This window comes from Dipodomys spectabilis, unplaced genomic scaffold, assembly GCF_019054845.1.
Source record: "Dipodomys spectabilis isolate Male_0828 unplaced genomic scaffold, ASM1905484v1 ptg000041l, whole genome shotgun sequence".
Taxonomy (NCBI): Eukaryota; Metazoa; Chordata; class Mammalia; order Rodentia; family Heteromyidae; genus Dipodomys; species Dipodomys spectabilis.
This window is the reverse complement of record NW_024870718.1, coordinates 1,803,038-1,818,340: the sequence shown is the minus strand read 5'-3', so window position 1 is coordinate 1,818,340 and position 15,303 is coordinate 1,803,038. Positions and strand designations below refer to the sequence as shown.

The window sequence follows — 15,303 nt, the reverse complement described above, 5'->3', positions numbered from 1 at the left end:
GTCCTTCTCAGGATGCATTCTTTCATTGGGTCCTTGTAAGAGCTACATACTGAGACGATTATGCAGACAAGAAGTTTGAGCTCAGATATGTCTCCATGGCAGGGACAAAATTATGTATTACTGAAGACTAGTGAGTTGTCTCTTGAAGACAATTGTTTTGTTCTGCTTTGGCTAAGTCATGACCTTGAACTCAGGGCCTAGGCTCTGACCCTTACCTCTTGGGCACATGGCTACCACTCCACCTTGTGGAACCACGGATCCCCTTGCAGCAGAGTGCCATGACCTAGGGGTCGATAGCTGCCTTCTCAGGAAGCTGAGATCTGAGGATCTAGGTTCCAAACTATCCCAGACACAAAAGGTCCTATGAGACTATTAAGTCCAATTGACCCCTAAGAAACCTGAAGTGGAAGCTTGGTACTTTTGGCTCATGCCTGTCATCCTAGCTACTCAGGAGGATGAGATCTGAGGATCATAGTTCAAAGCTAGTCTGGGGCAGGAAAGTCCTTTAGACACTTAGCTCCAATGGGTCACCAGAAAACCTGAAGTGGCTCTGTGGCTCAAGTGGTAGAGCACTAGACTTGAGCTGAAGAACTCAGGGACAGCACGCAGGCCCATGCATCATCTCCTACAACCAACAACAACAAAAAAGCAGAAAAAAATCTAACAAACCTGAAGTAGAGGGCTGGGAATGGGCCTTAGGGGTAGAGTGCTTTGCATATATGAAACCCTGGGCTTCATTTCTCAGGACCACCTCACTAGAATAAAGCCTGAATTAGCTCCGTGGTTCAAGTGGGAGAGAGCTATCCTTGTGCAAGAAAAACAAAGTACAGTGCTGAGTTCAAGCTCCAGGACTGGTGTATGCACGCGCGTGCGCGCGCGCACACACACACACACACACACACACACACACACACACACAGACCAGAAGTGAAACTGAGACACAGAATGGTAAAGCACTGGGCTTCTCCATTGAGCTCATGTTCAGCACCCAGGCCCTGTGTTCAACCCAAACCTAGCCACCCAGGGCCCAACAAGGAGAGGTCAAATGTTTCAAAACATGATGAGCTTCACCAGCCCTAGATGACAGGAAGCTTTCTGTTATGTGATATGTGCTTGGATTTCCCAAGCTTCCAGAAACCTAGGAAACGCATCATAGGCCCATCATCACCTGCAATTAAACATTTCATTAGGTTCAATATCTTAGTTTTCTGCCAGAAGAACTCCTGAATTTTATTGAGCACTGTATCTGAACACCAGAATATAGTCTCACAAAGGCAGGATAAGTGCAGGGAACTTGGCCTGCCAAGGGAGGTTACACAAATGAAGGCATCCTGACAAAACAGCGAACTGGGGAGAGAGATAGCTTGGGGTACAAAGAGGCCTTTTTCTAAGGGCCTTCAGAGCCTACCCACACTCATCCTCACTAATTGGCCCAGATGGAGTTGTTTCACCGCTGTACAGGAGTAAGGCCTTTTGTTTTCCTGTTCAGACAATGAGTGAGACTTCTTCCCACAGCATGGAGTAGAGAGAAACCCTCAGGCTACACGGAACAGTAAGGGGAGTACCTGAACATGCACTGTTTTGAAAGCACTCTCTATGCTATGAAATCATTGTATTATAAACAAATTTCCTAGTTTGGTGCTGTTCATTATAACTACTCTGGAGCTACACCTAAAGGAACATCCATACACACGCAAACACATGGAGGTACAGGACCTTTTTGTGGGGGCAGGTCCTGGGGTTGGATTATGAGCGTAGGCATTGTTCCTGAGCTGCTTTTGCTCAGGTATTGCATTAAAAGCCCCACATCTGGGCTTTTCTCTGAGCTCTTAGAAATAACAGTGTCATGGACTTTCCAAAACTGGCTGGATTCAAACTAAGTTTCTCTACATCTCAGCCTCCTCAGAGCTGAGATTAGAGTCAGCAGCCACTGGCTCTTCCCTTTCTTTCCTTCTTCATTTTTTACTCTGGACAAGCTGACTTCTTAACAGGGTCATTCCATTGGTTTGAATTTATAAGTAAACTACCCAATGTTCTTTATAGCTGCTTTCTCTGAAAACGATTTTCTCTCCTCATCTTCTCCTCTGGTCACAGGCTTGCAACCAAAAGTGAGAAATGAGTGTTCCAGGATTTGGGAGCAAATGTCCACAGGACACATCAGTTCAGTCACTTAGCATTGAGCTGCAGTAAATTTACTGTCTCAGGATGAATGGAACAAAAGCTGGAATGATCCTCATGCAGTCTGCACTGCTCCTTTTGCCTATAAAATGACCTACTAATTATGAGTGTTTCCAACCTTAAGTATCTAGAACACACTAGAAACATCTTCCTGTTTCTGTTTTTCTCCAGTACCTCTCGAGATTTAGACTAAAGGTTTGTGTGGAGCGGTTCCTCGGCGAATCCCTGAGGAAAGTTGCTTGAATCTTCCTCAGATCGCTGTCCAAAGCCAGCCTGAGCAGGAAGTTGTGAGTCTCTTTTCTCCAATAAACCACCAGAAAACCAGAAGTGGAGCAGTGGCCTAGAGAGAAGAGCTCCAGCTTTGAGAGAGAAAGCCAAGCAGGAGATATTGGCCAGAGGAGGCTGGAAAGCCTGGGAGGTGGTTATGTCCAATTTTTATCGACCAGATGGCTGGAAGTGGAGCTGTGGTGGTGGTCGAGCCTCAGCCTTGAGTAACACAACTCAGGATTGTATAGGGCCCTGAGTTTAAGCCCTGGGATGACTACAAAAAATTCAAAGGGAGAAGACCAAGTTATGTATCAGTGCCTTACCTACTTATGTGTGTATTACCTCCCTGAGTGCAAACAGACCATATACAATGCTTCTGCTTTTATTTACTGATTTATTTTTCAGAGATGTCTGTTGCACGAACTGCATCTTAATCTTCATTTCAGGCCCATCACTTTTCTCTTCCAGGGTTTCAGGCCTGTGTCCTTATATGATGCACACTTAGGCTTTCAGCAGGGTTTATTTACATTTTATTATGAGGCCAACACAGGAACAATCACAAATCAGGCAAGGGAAGACAAGATCAGGTTTCTTAGAAGTAACCGGTATTCAGAAAAATTAACTTGCGGATGAAAAATGGCAGCATACTTATGTAAAAAATACCATTAAGAAAAAGATGAGAGGGCTGGGAATGTGGATTAGTGAGAGACTGTTTGCCTAGCATGCAAGAAGCCCTGGGTTCGATTCCTCAGTAGGACATACACAGAAAAAGCCAGAATTGGTGCTGTGGCTCAAGTAATAGAGTGCTACATATAGTGCCCAGGCCTTGAGTTCAACGGAGAACTGACAAAGAGATAGATAGGTAGGTAGGTAGGTGGGTGGGTAGATAATAGATAGATAGATAGATAGATAGATAGATAGATAGATAGATAGATAGATAGATAGATAGATACAAACATGATAGATGAATCTGCTCTTGGACGTCAAGAGGGAAGAAGGGAACAATTAGCAGTCATGAGGCCTTCTGCAGTGTGCCAGGATACCAGCATCGCATTCACATAACCACAGAGCAGGAAGACTGTCTCTCTCCCACTTCTCAGGCAGCTGAGGGCCCCAGAGCCAAGAGGGAAGAGCCAGGTGCTTGGAGAGAGAAGAGAAATGGCCCTGCTTCTCCTTGGACTGGGGATTGGCATGAATGATGTGCAGAAGGAAGGAAGGAGATTGGACTCACCGAGGTAGAAGAAGGGCCTTCAAATCTGAGAAATGAAGAGTGAAAAACCCACTCCTTAAAACCAGAGATCAGGGTTTTCAACTCTGTTCCTTTCCCCCCCACACACAAACACTCGCACACTAAACTGGCTCTCTGTTGGTAACCTAAAGATAGTTTGAGGCTCCCTTCACCTGAGGGAGGAAGGTTAATCAGTCATTGTTTGAAGAGGCTGAGAAAAGCCTGACCCTGGTATAACTCTATAAATGTTTGAAGTCCCCCCTCCCCCGTTGCTGGTTGTGCCTGGAATTAATGAAGTGGTTTTGCAGCTCACTTTCCTGTTGAGTGTGTACACTCTGCCTCCTAATCCTGCAGGCCCTGGTCTTTTCACCTAGCCTGGCTTTTGCAACTCTTTTCTGTCCTTCAAATACAGTGATATAATGGAGTTCTTCCTGCTAACAGGGCTTTGACCCTGAGAACTTCATTTGAACCCATGATGGGTCAATAATGTTTCTTTCCAGCTTCTATAGCTTGAGAACTTTAAGAACATTTAGAGTGCAAGTAACTTCTCATCACCAAGGGAAACCCAGGAAGCTCTTGAACATCTGAGGTTTCAGAAGTGGAAGTCAGAGTGTCATAGACTTTCCTACTCTGGCTGACTTTACCCTGTGATCCTGAGACCTCAGCCTCCTAAGATAGGGTGATGGGCGTGAGCTACTGATTCTCTGCTAGGTTCAGAACTGTAATGACATTTTCAGTACAAGTCAACTGCTTATCACAAAGGGCTTGGGGAGCATATTAACCCTTTCAACATTGGATCTTTCAGAACCCTGTAGCACACAAGGTTATAATGCTAGAGTCTCAGAGACTGGGCATATGGATCTACTAAACTTGAACCTTGAGTTCTGACTCCAATTCTGGTATACATCAGCATTCATTTTCCAGAGAATGTTCTCTTAATTAGCAAATAGGAAAAGTACTTTGATTAACCCTCACATTTTTCCAGTTGTGTGTCTCGAACTCAAGCCTGGGCACTGTTTCTGAGCCCTTCAGCTCAAGGCAAACAGTACCACTTGAGCCACAGTGTCTTTTGGTGGTTCATTGGAGATAAGAGTCTAACAGGCTTTCCTTGCTTAGCCTTTCTTTGAACTGTGGTCTTCAGCTCCCAGTCTCCTGAGAAGCTAGTTTTCCAGATGTCAGCACCAGAATCTGGCCTATTATTTTTGAAAATCCTGGGGCTTGATCTTAGGGCCTGGGCACTCTCTGTGAGCTTCTTTATCTCAAGACTAGAGCTCTACCACTTGAGCCACTCCACAGCTTCTGGGTTTTTCTGAGTATGTGGCACTGAGGATTCAAACCATGGCATTCATGCATGCTGAGCAAGCTCCTTACCACTAAGTCACATTTCTAGCCCCACCCTTAAATTTTATCCCTCAACTTGCCTATCCTCAAGAAAAGGCCTCTGATTATAAATCATCTAAAGAAATCCCTATAGGAAGGTTTCCAAAGATAAAGAAGACAAAGCTCATCTGTGGGCGAGACTCTAAACATGTGAAGACTGTAACAAATGCTTCCATTTAATTATGTATCATGTTTCAACACTTAATGAAGTATAAATGAAAATGAATCAATGTCTTAAATTATTGTGAATCATTTTATAATAGATGTAAAACATGTACTAAATATTATGTGTATAATAATACTAAATACAATAAACAATAAATAAATGAATCAAATAAAATACAAAATCAATAATAAAATTTATATGTAATAAACATACATATGTAAGTATATATCATATATTACACATGTATAGTAATATTATTTTCCATTGCAGGGCATTCATTTGGGCTTTCAGAACTCTAGCCTGAATTTGTTTTCCTCAAAGACATTAAGCTTCGTCTTCACTCTTGGTGCAAAAGAGTTACCTGGAGGGTGAGATCAAATCACAGCAATTACAGAAATACTGACCCCAGTTCCATGACAGTAGCTTATTTTTTTTTTTTTTTTTACTGAAAGCAGTTATGTTCATTCAGTTTCATACAGAGCATTTAAAAAAAAAGCAGTGTAGAATTTTATACAGCTTTTCAGACATCCTTCCATTATCCCCAAAGTGCTTCTCTGAGCACTACATTTTTTCTTTTTTTGTACATTTTTATGGCAAAAATGTTGTACAGAGGGATCACAGTTACATGAGCAAGGTAATGAGTTCATTTCCTATTGAGCATTGTTGCCTCCTCTTTTGTTTGTTTTCCCCCTACCTTCCCTTCCCTCCCATCTCCACAACTACTCCCCCTGCCGAGCTCAGTGACTTTTTTTTATTTTTGGCTTGGCACGGGGTTTGAACTCAAGTAGTGGCAACGCTGCACCTTCCCTCACATTGCTACAGATTTACCAAGACCCTGAGTACAAATTCCAGGTTAAGGAAGGAAACTGGCAGAAATTCCAAACGAGAGATCTTTATTTCTTTTTAATTTAGTTAAATAATTAATTAATTGTTTTATTTATTCTTTATTTTTAACCACGGGGCTTGAACTCAGGTTGTGGCTATGCTGACTCAGCTTCCATCACCCTAGGCTGTGGTGCAGTCTCTGGACCCATAGCCCATCCTGGGATCCTAGGCCCTGAGGGTTTGCAGGAAGAAAAAAAAGTAGGATACCACAAAAAGTGGCGAGCTTCAGAGGGCTGGGGTATTATGTCTTTTTCTTTGCACCGTGGGTCTGAATGACAAGGCTACAAAGTGGACATGACCTGCCGTTGCTCATACATGCAAGGCAAGCACTCTACCACTGAGCCACCTTCTATTTTCTCATTCCTGGGAGAAGCTGCACATGATCCTCATTTTCAGTCTGTACCTTTGGATACGGAGGAACATCTCTCCTTTGCTCTCCATCAATTCCCTACTTTCCAGTTAGAATGACTTAGAATAATAAAAATGTAAAAAGAGAAAATAAATCATCATGAAAAAAACAGATGCAGAAAATTCACTGTATTTTTCCCACAAGTTCAACCAATATGAACTATTGGGGAAATACATGGACACCTTATTCCCACTGGCACTGACTCTAGTTAGGCAATTCTGATGAAGATGAGTAACAAAACGAAAAAGTGAGAAATCGTATCAATTGCAAGAAAAAAAAATGGAGTAGGATCCAAGCAAATTTCTTCTTTGTGCTGCTGAAAATAATCGGCTTACTATAGTGTGGTGACTACTTTCCATAAAGGCCACTCATGTGAATACTAGTGATGACAATGAATATACCCCTCTTCATCGGGAAGCCTACAGTGGACATGTAGACATTGTCCATGAGTTGGTGGCTCAAGCAGCAGATATTCATGCAATAATTGTTAATGGCTGGATACCCCTGCGCAGTGCTTACTCGTGGAATAATACCAGTGTGGCGTCTTTCTTACTTCATCATGATGCAGATACCAATGCCCAAACTAAATGCCTCTTGACTCCCTTGCATCTTGCTGCTGGGAATATAGATAGCAAAGATACACTAGATCTCCTTCTGTTGAACCATTATATCAAACCAGGTCTGAAGAAAAACTTGGAAGAAACTGCCTTTAATATTACCAAAAGGATAAGTATGTATCACTACTCTTTGAAGTTGTGGAAGGTTGTACAAATTGTTCTATTAAGTTGTAATGGTTCGGTTAAGTTTCTTTTCTTTTATCTTTTTTTTTTTGTTGAATTTTATTATTTTACTGTGAAAACACCATACAGAGGGGTTAAAATTACATGGGGAAGGTAATGAGTACATTTCTTATCAAGCATTGTTGCCTCCTCCTTTATTTCCCCTTCCCATACCTTCTCATCTCCCCCCCACTCCCATCCCCCCTCACTACCCCTCCCCCCCGTCAAAGTTGTAAAGTTTGTTTTTCTACCTGACGTCTTGTATATCTCATTGTTGCAATGGGTCAACCTGTATCCCTATTTAAACAATTTGTTTTTTCCCTTCCCCTCCACAAATCATACCAACATCAAATAAAATTAAAGTAGGGGTTTTACGGTGGTGGAGGGACATACAAAGCAGCAAATATATCATCTTATAAATATGTTAGAAACAATTGCAAGAAAGAAAAAAGTAACATTTGAATCCTTATCTTGGGGTTCAATTCAACTAATATCAACTTATCTGACCATTTCTGTTTGTCTCAGACATATATTAGTTATTGCTAATAAGGGAAACCATGGGATCTATGTTTCTTTGGGCCTGGTTTACTTCACTTAATATATTGTTTTCCAATTCTTTCCATTTCCTAACAAATGGGGAAATGGCATTCTTTCTGAGGGAGGCATAAAATTCCATTCCATAGAATTCTATTTTCTTAATCCATTCATCTACTTAGGGGCATCAAACAAGACCATACTAAAGCTACCAGAACAACTATGTTTATCGCAGCATTATTTAGCATAGCTATCAGTTACGTTTCTTAAACATCAAAATGCCAGTCCATTCTTTGTGTCCATACAAAATATTTTCACAATCCAAATAACAGCAATATCTTACTGTAAAAATTCCGTGGAATTTTTCCAATTGAATTGCCTGACTTTGATGTCAAAATGTATTTGAATTGTTTGTGTACATCTATAATGATTTCTGCAGAGTTTGTGATTTTTTAATCAGAAATAATTTGATCTTATCTGTTGAAATGAGTGGTACAGAAGCTAAAGATATTTCTGGTTCTTGACTGAAAAAAGTATATTTTAAAATATTCTATATTCTGTGTTTGCATAATATCCATAATCTATTTAATTCTTTCCTAGATATACTTTGAATTCAACATTGTTTTATAATATGTTATTTATTAATAAATGTGTCCTTTCAGATTGCATTTCATATAGAAAATTTAAGATTATATTTTCTAGGTTCTTTTTTTTTTTTTTGGTCCAGTCATGGGCCTGAACTCTGGGCCTCTGAACTCTGAACGCTGACCCTCAGCTCTTCAGCTCAAGGCTAGCGCTTTACCACTTGAGCCACAGAGCTACTTCTGACTTTTTTCTTTTTGCGTATGTGGTGCTGAGATATCGAACCCAGGGCCTCAAGCATGCAAGGCAAGCGCTCTACCACTGAGCCACCTTCCCAGCCACTTTTTCTAGGTTCTTATAGTAGTTTCTTTCTTTGGGATAAAATGATAATGTTAACTAATTTCAAAAGTTTTGTGAAGTTCTATGTAAAGGCCTTTCTAAGGTGAAGATTTAATACACTGATGTCAAACTAACGTTTAATTCTAACACTTGCATATATTGTTACACTTGTAATTTTGTAATTAACCTTTTAATAACTGTTTTTCATTTCTGCAACTGAACAATGAAAAATATGGAATACTTCACAAATTTTCATATCCTTGTGCAAGTGTTATGTTAATCTCTGTATTGTTGTAATTTGGGTATACGTGCTGCTGAAGCATGTAGTATCCTCTAAATTTAAGTAGTTAATGATGCAATCTTTATACAGGCTTATATCCTTGGGTGCCTATTTGTAGCAAGGAAACCTTATTGTTCCTAACAATACTATTGATCTTATTTCCCTAAAATAATGTGTAGAGTGGAAAAAAATTATATTGTTCGGTCGATTGCTCACATTTGCGTTTTTTTGTCAATGACAATTTTAAGGTTTTTTCATTTTAGATTTGATCATACTTTGAAGCACTTATAGCTAGGTCCTAAGGTGATGGCTTTTTCAAGTTCTTATTTATGTAACTGAGTTAGCTTTGTGGAGCTAATAGATTCAACGTAAGCCTTGCTTAAGAGCTACTTCTAAACTTCTTCAGCTTAAATTTTCCAAATGAGGTCTTACTGGCACAAATTTCTACCTGACCCTTTATCCTTCTTCCATGTAGGAACAGACCAACCAGAATATCCTACCCTGACAACATAGATTGTCTTACTGGAACAAAACTAATCTTAGTTACAAGGGATCATAGAGAGATGAACAGTTCAGCAGAACTGTTCAGACTAGAAGGTATTTTATCAAAATTTAAGTGTCTATTATACCTACCATTTCAAAAGTAACTAACGCCAAGGTGAAAAAAATTCGTCATATGCATGATTTCCTAATGTCTGGACTGTCTACCTTCCAACCAGGCAGGAACTTACACTACTGCCTTTCTATCACCAAATATTTCCATAGCTCCAGGAGAAGTCCATGTTTCTCCTCATTATTAAGCCTTAAATTGGTAATGTTTTAATCACAGTGTTTCCTCTTGCCTCCAGGCTGTAAATCTACAAATGCTAAAGATTTAGGTCTAACTCTACCTATCACTGAGGTACAGATAATGCAATAATACTTTAAAACAGAGTTGTCTTTGATACCCTAACCACAACAGAACAATGCAAAACATGTGCCCTTTTTATTATATTATATATAGTTATATATTTTATATTTATATGTGCTGATTTCATATTTCACACAGTAAAACTTAGTAGAATTAATTGATAATTTGACAAATAAATTGATAATAATTTATTCCAATAAAGAGAATTAGAATACAAATAATTAGGTTTAGAATACAAACTAGAATATAAAAAGTATCAATGTAATGTCTTCACTATAAACTTGTGATGCCTTCTAAGTGTTCTTGTTCTTCTGAATTCACATGGTAAAAAAAAAAAATGTTGATTTCCTCTAAAGTATAAGGAATTTTACTCTGCTGCTCTGTTTATTGTTTCAACTCGCTTGTTCCAAACTGTTTTTTCTCCATATTTCTGAAGCATACCTATTGATTATACCCAAATTTTTCTGATATTATGTATACAAGATATTATCTTCTGCAAGATGTATGAGTCCTAGGATCCCATGTCCCAGTTACCCGCCTCATCATATAACAGGGTCAAGACTTCTCAACTAGGCCCAGGCAACATGCCAACAGAAATAATTGAAGAGCCATGTCAATTTCTCATTTCCAATAATATTTCAGGGCCCCAATTCCTTGAGAAGCAGGAATTAGCAGTAAGCAATAGTGAAATGCAAGTCAACTTAAAATGAAGGATGAGATCACAAAATCTATGAGAAAGTACTGCAATTCAAACTTTCAGTTTACAGATGACTAGCCCATAGGAGTGAACAAGATCACAAAGTGTCACAAGACTATTTTTAATACCCCTTCCCTAATGATTAATGAACGATTTCAGTCCAGCATAAGTGGGCCTGAAAAATAGCTCCTGGAAGGATAGATCCACAATTGGTCTATAAAGGTCAGGAAAACTTGACTTAGAGGTCAAATGTAATTCAGAAAAAAATTAATTGAGAATATCCTTAGTGCTTGATAACACTGTGATATGTACAAGTTGCCATGTCGAAAACAAAACTTTACAACTTGGGTTCGGGAGAGGGGAGGGAAGATTGGGTCGGGCGCAGGGGGAGGATGCTAAAGGATGAGAAGTGGAAACAAAGGAGGAGGCTACAATGCTTGATAAGAAATGTACTCATTATCTTCCCCACGTAATTGTAACCCCTCTGTACAGTATTTTCACAATAAAAAAATACACTGGTACTTCAGTAAAACTTGGTTCTGTGGTATAAAAATGTTGTCATTCTCAAAATATTTAATCTCCTGAAAGTGTATTCTTTTTCAAATAATCTTTGAAAAATCAAATTCGCAAACCAGGTACTAGTGGCTCACGCATGTAATCCTAAATACTCAGGAGGCTGAGATTTGAGGATCACGGTTCAAAGCCAGCCCAGGCAGGAAAGTCCGTTAAACTCTTATCTCCAATAAACCACTCGAATATCAGAAGTGGCACTGTGGCTCAAGTGATAGAGTGCTTGCCTTGAGCTGAAGAACACAGGGACAGTGCCCAAGCCCAGAGTTCAAGCCCCACGAACTACCAAAAAAAAAATCACATTCGCCAAAATAACATTTGACAAATAAATGATACTTAGTGGCAATAGAGTTACAATAGAGGTGCAATAGAGTTGATTTACTTACCCAGCACTAATGCCAATCAGGTTCAACCATTCATTAAACTGTAGAAATAGTACCACCCACCATTTCTGTTATTCATTTGGTGCCTTTCAAATTTGTTAAATGTATCAGCCTCCCATATTTCAAACCCAAACGTTAGATAATAAAGTAAATTTCATCATTTAATAAGGTACATTTTAAAAAGTCACAAATAGTTGCCTTATCATATGTTATTTTATGTTTTTCCTATCTGTCTAACATAGTAAATCTTGAATATGGGTACTCGTCAGAGATGTGACAAACATAAAATCTGTCTTCTATTTCTATCATATTCCTCTATAATAGTAAATTTTAATTTTCTTTTTTTCAAAACCTAAATGTACTACAAAATATTATCCCATGTAAAATAAAATAATCACACACCCTTGTACAAAGCCATTTATAAAAATTGGTTGTTTGGAATACATTCTAAACCATTTTTAAACTTTCTTGTTGACTAACGATTAATCTTCTAAATGGATGAGAATTAAATCATGTCTAGGTGCTTCACGCCTCCAGTCTTGCAAATTAGTATTGCAGATGAATGAATTATGGAAATATAAGCTGACATAAGTTCAAGTATATGCAGGATTGAAACTCCATGGAATGTATATAAACCTTTCAAACTATCAACAGAGAGTTTAACAGAATGACTATCAGGAAGTTGAAGCTAGAGGAATAATTGTAAATACATAGAATGAATGAAAAATGGAACAAGGGGCAAGCACAGCTAGAATATCAATGTACACAAGTGATAAGGAAGTGGTAAATCTGAAATACATCTTGGAGAAGGAGTTGGTTGACTATGATAGAAGGAGTGAAATCTGATCCAGGAGCATTGGACAATTAGATGGACATATTTAATTGTAACACACTTGCACAACCTTTTGAAATTCAGTTAAAAAACACACAAAAATTATAACCAAACAGCAATCTCTAGAGAGTATGAATATGACCTCTCAAAATTTTAAGCAGTTAATGAAGGGCAGTATTAAGAAAAGCAAACAAAACTATTAAAAGAGGGCAGTTTGGGGTAGGGGAGAAATTTGAACAGATTTAAATAGGTTGTCTCAGGTTATAAATCACCTATATCTGCTGCAAATGTTATCTTCCTTCTGTGAGTTCTCTCTGAACTGGATACTCCACACTTGATAGCTTGTGAAGATAGAATGCAAGAGAAAAGATCAAGAACCCATTACTCCGCTGGAAAGAAAACAATTCTCTATGTTTTCTTTCATCTCTCTTCACTACTCTTTCTTCATACTTTTAAGTCAATTAATTTTTAATTATATATTTCCTTCATTATTCTGGAAAAGTAATTAGTGAAAGTAATTCACTAAATATTATTTGCAATTTTTTTTATCATGCTGTTTACTTGTTCAAGGGAGTCCATTAAACTTCACCCCTGCATTTGGTTGCCATAAGAACCCAACATTGATGTTAATCAAGACAAACTGTAATGTAAAACTTTGTCTACAAAAAAACCAGTCCAAGAAACTGTGATCACAAATGTTTGGATATCCGTTTTTCTTTTTTTCTTTTGCCTTGAAAGTCTTCTTGTGTCGGGCTGGGAAGGTGGCTCAGTGGTGGAGTGCTTGCCTTGCATGCTTGCTGCCCCGAGTTCGATTTCTCAGCACCATATAAGCAAAAAGAAAAAAACCAGAAGTGGCATTGTGGCTCAAGTGGTAGAGCACTAGCTTTGAGCTGAAGAGCTGAGGGACAACGCCCAAGCCCAGAGTTCAAGTCCCACGACCGGACCCAAAAAAAAAAAAAAAAAAAGAAAGAAAGTCTTCTTGTGTCTAAAGTGCCCACAAACATAAGTACTCCAACACTTTTTGGTTCAATCACGTCTAACCTCAAAGATATCCTTTGCTAATAAGATGCTTAGAGGAAACCGCAGAATACTCCACTTTTATCTTCTCTCTTAAGACTCTCCTTAGATACCATATCAGAAACAGTGAAGTTATTCTTTGCAAAATTATTTCAATAGATTATTTTTCTCTTAGTCTTGCATTTGGTCAACAAGATATATGGAAGAGAATAAAGTTAAAGCACCCATACCTTGGATGACAGTGTCTGTTACAAAGGACAATGCTTCTATGTCCTATTTCTATGTCCTCCTCTTAGCTCTTGCCTGATTTCCGATTAATCACAGCTTCTTGGCTCCAAGTCTAGTGAAGGTGAAGGACTCTAAGACCTCCCCCACTGCTACATCTTCATGGTTTCTCCTTTAAAACTCTTTTAAGTTGCCTCCATTGGATGTGGGATTTATTTTCATGTCTTCATTCAATCAGTTCTGCATTGTAGTGACCCAAATCTGCTCTGTAAAATCACTTTAGGTAGCAAAAATATTACAATCTATATCAAAAAGTTTTGGCCTCCCTCCACTGTTGAAGCCAATTTGCTTAGCTAGGGCTTCTAAGAACACTCTTTTCTTACTTTTTCCATGTGGTCAATTCTTTTCTGATCCCAAAACTTTTTGGCTTATGTAATAAGAGAAGTATTCACTATCTCATTTTAATAAGGATTTATATTTGTGAGCCACTTAGAAATGTGAAATCACTGGTTTGAAGTATCCAATCAGAATTTTTTCTGTGTTTCAATGATTCACATGCAAAGAAATTGTGGAAAGTATTACAAACAAAAAGTGTAAACCCAATAGCTTTTTTCATTGTGGAGGGCACTTTCTCCCTAAATATTTTGACCCAAATTATCTTTTTCAGAGGATTACTGTTTGGTAATTAAAGGTCAATTCACAAATTTTGATGTCTTTTTTTTTTTTTAAGAAATTTGAATTAAATTGCACTATAACCTTGTTTCACACAGTGAGAGAATATTTCCTGGGTAAGGACAGTTTTCAAGGAAAGCTACAGGATTTACAGCAAGGTTTCTGAGGTTTGTTTGTTTAGTGTGAAAATGAGCCATCTTCACTCACATTGCTCCCTTTCCACTAAGTCTCCATGGATTTCTTTGCATGAAAGCCTATTTTCCCAGGCAATTTTAAATTTTCTTAATAGGCTACGTTGTTTAAAAGTTTGAACAATTAAAATTTATGTGTCATATTTTTAAAACTCTTTTGAAATTCCTTTATCAAAACCGCAAATTCACCAATCCTAATTCCACCTTTACCATCAAAAACAGTTAACATGTTGTTTTCACGATATAGTGTCCATGCAACTACTATTTTCCAGTGGCTTCGTTATGCATATATATGACCATATAAGCTGATGTTGAACAAAATGAACTCCAAGATATGGAATCAGAGAATTTTATTTGCGGTTGTTGTTTTTTATGTATTATGTGATTTCTATTTTCTTTGGTTTTTCCCCTTTGGTTGATCCTTTGCTGTATTTGATTTTGGTACCCTGTGTATTGTGTATACATTTACCTTAATTAGGGAAGGGAAGAGGAACATCACAATGGTGACACAAATGACAAAGGTCAAACCAATGCATTAGCAATACTCACAAGACAATATGTTGGAAATATACATTACAACTTGTGAGGGGGTACGTAGGTGAAGGAAAACTGTGAGAAAAGTGAGGGAGGGGGTAACAAGTTTGAAAAGTTATGTATTCACTACCTTACAATCACTGTAACCCGACTGTACATCACTTTGACAATAAAATTATATTTAAAAAATAAGCTGCATAAAATAAAATTTCACTGTATTGGTATAGTTAACATTATTCTTTATA

General features: G+C 38.3%; 1 pseudogene; it reads right to left on the bottom strand.

Moving 5' to 3' along the window:
- Positions 1-8,973: 8,973 nt before the first annotated feature.
- On the bottom strand, positions 8,974-9,070 carry LOC122106441 (annotated as a pseudogene).
- Between the last annotated feature and the right edge of the window lie 6,233 nt (positions 9,071-15,303).